The sequence below is a fragment of the Pistacia vera genome, unplaced genomic scaffold (assembly GCF_008641045.1).
Source record: "Pistacia vera cultivar Batoury unplaced genomic scaffold, PisVer_v2 Contig564, whole genome shotgun sequence".
NCBI classification, from domain to species: Eukaryota; Viridiplantae; Streptophyta; class Magnoliopsida; order Sapindales; family Anacardiaceae; genus Pistacia; species Pistacia vera.
In genome coordinates this window covers 97504-103346 of record NW_022196406.1, presented here as the reverse complement: position 1 = coordinate 103346, position 5843 = coordinate 97504, and the positions used below count along the sequence as shown (strand labels likewise).

The 5843-nt window shown below is 35.4% G+C and overlaps 1 pseudogene; it reads left to right on the top strand.

Moving 5' to 3' along the window:
- LOC116108435 lies at positions 1 to 5621 on the top strand (annotated as a pseudogene).
- The last annotated feature ends 222 nt before the right edge of the window (positions 5622 to 5843 follow it).

Below are 5843 nucleotides of genomic sequence, written 5' to 3'. Positions count from 1 at the left end.
ATGGAATCAGTGAAGAGATACAAAGAGAGAAAAGAACAATCTGGCTGCTCTGCTCACTCTCACGTCTATGCCAAATATAGAGCAATAAACAAAGAAGATAAAGTTACTAACTTAAACAAAGCAACTACAGAAATAAACACTTCCATTTGTTTAAGAATACAACAAACCCCACCCCTCCCCCCAAACAAAAATAAAATAAAATTAATTAATATAAAACCCAGCAAAACCAAGCAAAGCCCCACTGGTAAGTGTGCAGATGCAACCAACAGCTGCGGAAGTAGCAGCTCAAACGCCGGTGCTGGCGGAAGTGGAGGTGCTGCTGAACGAGTCGAGGACCTGGACTTGCGCGGTTCCGCTCAGCTCCAGCCACTTGGTTAGAAGCTCTTTTAGAAGAAGAAGAAGACCCATTGAAGCCTAACCAGTGCTTGACTCAGTTACTCAATAGTGGCGGTGCAGCCGATCCGGACTCAGTCAATTGGAGCCGGTTAGTTTTCAGCGCCAAAGCGGCTCTCCTGCGGATTTATTTGATGGGTATTTTTCAAACTTTGGAATCCCGCCACTTACGGTTACTTGTCTCCAAATATTGATGTTTCCCCCTCCAGTAAGAGACCTAGAGATGAAAATACTCAACAATCTTCGCCCGTTTCAGTCCCATTCGGTAAGCTAAGTTTCATCAGTGTAAGCTGCTTAATTGTTCTTCAGTTTCAATGTCTATTTGTGACACGGCCTATTGTTGAAGTTATGGGTTCGAATCAAGAGGGACGCACTCTAAACTCCACTATCTCGACAGTGGGCGGGATGTTACTCTATTTCTTTTTCAGAGCCAGAAATCCCTCGACCTCACGAAACTTGTGGGATAAATAATGGCTATTGGTGGCCTTGAGGGGATTTGAACCCTTACTCAAAGCTGGCCTATGGGGATTTTATTTTCTTTGTTTTTTGATGAATTTGGAAATGATGGCAAGGGTTTTGTTTAGAAAGAAATTGAGTTAGTGTTATGTGGTGGTTTTGATTTTTGGTAGAGAGGAGAGCAAAGTGGTCAGGCACGGGGTGGGGTAGCAGGGTGATGGATATGGATATGGAGAAACTTTTGGAGGATTCAGTGCCTTGCAGGGGGCGGTGCGAAGCGTGGTTGTGCTACACATCCTCGAAGTATTGCAGAGAGGGTAAGAAGTCAGTTTAGCTCTGCTGAATGTGGCAATTTATGAATATGTACTGTATGTGTTTGAGTTAAGCTCTATCTATGAATTTCATTTTGTTTGTTAGGTTCGGAGGACACGAATTAGTGACCGCATAAGAAAGCTTCAGGGACTTGTGCCAAACATGGATAAGGTAAATATTGGATTTTATTGAGAAGAGAATTCTTTGAACTCAAAGATTTTAGTTAATTAATTTTGGTAATGGCTATAGGCATAGGGACATCTGTATACTAACTAAAATCTCACAAATTCTGCTGAAATGTAGGATACAATAGTTGAATCATTTTTGTAAGATTGAAATGACATGGAACGTTAGATATCTCATTTAGACCTATAAAATTCCATATTTTGTTTTAGAACCACTAAATATGCCTCTCATTTCCGTGCTTAAATTGTACCTTTTAAATGTTTTACAGTTTCGTTATGTGCAATAGTCTAGAGTGATTGTTGGGTTAGGCTTCCAATAGTTCTTTGATACTCACATTGCCTGAGATCAATCTGGCTACTGATTTTGTCTCATCTAAATTATCTTTTGAAATCTAGCTGATTGTGATATTTGACTGTTGAAAAATCAGTAGAAAATTGATCAAATACATAATGAGCAGAAGAAATTTTGATCGGCTTACCTGATATTTTGTTTGTGAGGATGAGAATCACCTAATTTATTGAATTTATAAAAACAACGAGAACCTACTTCTTTTCAAATGCTCTCTGTTTCATCTCTAAACCATAAGGTTACAAAGAGTTACATTATTTAAACATGTCTTGAGGTAGTCCCCAATCTTGCAAAGCCATCTCAATTGTCTTCCATGGTGCAAGTTTATGTTATGAATTACATTTACTAATTCAATATTTTCTTTACCCAGATGATAAGTTTTGAAATATAATTTTCAAGAGTCATATTGGTAAAGGATTCAATTCTTTAAGAAACTCACAAAGATATGGACTAAATACATATATCTTTCTCCCTAGTTTGTCCATCAAGCACCTAGAGATGACTTTGGTCTTTCTTTTCAAACCTTCTTGATCGAAACTTGTAGACCATGCCTGTGCGTCTTGAAAGAAAAAGGAAGAGAAAATGGAACAAATGAAACCTTTGCCAAACTCGGGCTGGGCTCCTATTAAATGGATATTGAGTTAAAAGAAAACAAAAAGGGGAAAATGTTGCTGCAGTAGGAGTATTGTATACAGAAGGTCTTAAATTAAACGTTGTAATGTGATTAGAAACATAGTTGGAAATATATTGCATCCCTGATCATTTATGATATGTTAGGAACGAAGTAGATCAGATTTCTCCGATATTCTAAAAAATGACTGAAGATCTATTTCTGTTTGTATGTTAACTGATTCAGAAATCTATTCTCAATTATCATATCTACTTATACTTTGTACGTGGAAGACAGTAAGAAATAACTCTTTTCTTTTCCGTTATCTTAGAAATTCAATCCATCTATGTTATTTTTTCGTCGATTAGATGTCACTGTAATAATTTCTGTACTAGAAAAACTTATCTATTTTAGTATCTCATCAATTAAGATAGTTTATATGTTTGTTGAAGAATTGCTAATCTCTTGATGAACTGCAAGTTCTTATTTTCCACTTTGTTTCTCTACTAACTAGTTACGTGCAAAGGAAGGGATTTAATAAATTTCTAAGACCTAGAAATAGAATATCTAAACTAAGAATAAGAATATCTAAAGAATGGGATCTAGATCAATTTGTAATTTGATATTAATAAAGGACATTTTATGGAAATATTTTTGGTGGAAGACAAGTAGAAATTTAAAGCAAAGGGTACGTGATAACTCAGCACATGTTAGCCATATATTATGCGGCATAAGAACCTAAAAATTCCTAAATTATTTTGATTATTAGTTTCTTAATGCCGCATAATATATAAGGATAGAAATCAATAGAGCCCATTGAAAGTCACTCCAAATTCCCATAAGGACATCTGGCCAAGCACATATAGGTACAAGGATTAGTTTCAGAATCTTCAAAGTCACTGCGTTAATTCTCCTCTCTCTACACACACACACAGAGCGTGTGTGGTGTGGGGGTGCAGGCAAAAAACGCTTGAGGAGTGAAAATGGTTGGATTTGTGGGTGAGAAGGCATACTCAAGAAATAAGGAACAAAAGAGGTGTCTTATCTACAGTAGGATAGCGGAGAACGTTAACTTTAACGGAATTACAAAGGTGGAGTATGACAATGATGTGTGAAGTTATGTAATCAAGAGACATACCTGGAGTATTAAGTTTATTCTCATGATCTTGGAAGTACAGTGGTGTTCTCTCTCTCTCTCTGCACACGGGTGAAATTAGTTAGATATTGGATGGAAAGGTGTGCTCAAGCAATGGTAAATTAAAGTGGCACTTTTCTTTTTGTTTTAGCTATAATGATACTATGGAGAACTTACTCGGAGATGTGATGTTGGAGTATGTTAATGAGGTTGGAAGCCAACAGTTAAGAGTAGAGATGAAATTGATTAATTAGTCTTTAGGATCATCCCATAAATTTTTTTTTGATGTCTGACACGAATTTTTTTAATATATGAGGCTATTTTGAAATTAGCTAAGTCTACACCTGAACCAATTGAATTGCTGTTAGGATACATGGGCTCTAGTAATGACAAATTTTAAAAAATAGACCTATGAAAAATTTTGAAAAAATTGAAAAGAGGTAGGCACTACTTCGAGGAACTTCCTCTGGGAGCCAATGTTTATTATTTATCTTCATATATAATTGTAGGGTGTTGGTTGGAATTTTTAGAACTCTATACTAAAAACAAAATAAACAACAACATGAAAAAATAAAACAAACAAGTAATTTAGAAGGAATTATAAATTAAATAGGGTATCCTATCCCAGTGTCAACGAAAAGGAACTACAGTTCACAAATATGTTATTCCTGCCCTCAAAGTCAGCCTTGTCCCCAAGTCTAAACTAAGTAAGATTATGGTTTCATCAATTCCATCCTGTGCATTTGAGTAGTTGATGCCAGTGCCATCAAATCTCCAACTATTTCCACCATTAAAAGTCACTTTTCTTGTAATGATGCCCTTTTTTCCACTTTGCATCACAACCAACATAATCTCGTAGCTATCTTCTCCTTGAGCCTTTTTTTCCACAGTCTTTTTTGGTTATTTGAATGATTATTTCAGTTCTTTGTCTGAGGTCTTGTCAATAGCATCCCACAAATAATAAGTCTCTCATTGATTTTTCTTCAGCATTCTAGAAAGGATATAGTGCCTGTCACTGTTCAAGTTTGTACGTCTTAACAGCGTGTCTAATGCTAGAAGGAAGGCCTCAGTAAAGGTCCTCATTGTTTGATGTTGAGACCAATCCTGAGTTTTATTGGATAATTCCTCCTCCATATCTTATTTTTAGAAAGACAAGTCACAGAATAAGACCTTCATATATTTATCCCTGTACCATGACAAAATTCAACCACTTATACCATTGGATGGAGATGCGGTCAAGGTTTATGGAAGCCATCTCTACTTTACAATCTAGTGTTTGATAAAATGAAATAAGAAAAAATAAAGAGAAATTACTTATGCACGAGATATCCATCCTATAGGACCACTTCTTATTATGGAAACTCCACTTTCATACACAAGTTATTCTTGTTGGTTAAGGATGTCAGTCAGGTGGTTCAGCATGTTTTGTAATTGACACAAATCTGAACAATATTCATGATATGTCAATAAGCACCTTGGGAATGTGCTAACCTTGAGGGATCTGCTTTTTATCAAGTTGTCTTAGAAGCTTTAGTTCTGTCTCCCTTCTTGTGAAATTTCGGGCAAGTATTGGTAGGAAACCATGGGGTATACAAGTTGTGGAACTCTAAACTAACAATAAAATGAATCAACATTCTAGAAAAGTAGAAAAAAAAAAAAAAAAAAAATAAGAAGGAATTATAAATTAAAGAGGACATCCTTCACAAGGTCAACTATGGAAAAAAGGAAAATATATTCATGGAATTTCATCAATTGCCATGTGTACTTATAATATTTTTTTTCTTATGTTCATGTTGCATTCATGGTTTGGTGGTATTTGATCTCATGGCTTGCATGCGAGGAGCTATATTAGGAACTTAATAACGATTGTTGGTTCCGTATTTACATGCTTAAGCTTTTGGATTAATGATAACAAAATTGTATCCAGTTTACAATTTTACAGCAATGTTGTGATAAGAATGCCTCATGTTTTCTATTAAAGAAATTAAAGTCCCCTGTATCGTTTGTCTGGATATTGTAATTTGCTTTCGATAAGGAAACTAATCAAATTAATTATCATATTTTTTTTTCTGGTTTGCAGCAAACAAACACTGCAGATATGTTAGAGGGGCAGTAGAATATGTCAAGTTTCTTCAAAAGCAAATTGGTACTACTAACATTGAACTTGCTATTATTATTTAATTCTAAGAGAAGGCTTGTACAAAATGAAAGTTCTGGAGTCTAAAAACCTTTCTGGTCCCATCTGTCATAATTTTTCTTTCATTTCTCATCTTCTAGTTGAACAAGTAAATGCGTAGATGCATTGTTGTTAGACATTGAAATCGACTTTTTGATTTAATTCCGACTCTAGTCAATAAAAAGGAAAATCTTTGTAATGGCAGGAACTCACGGAGCATCAAAGGA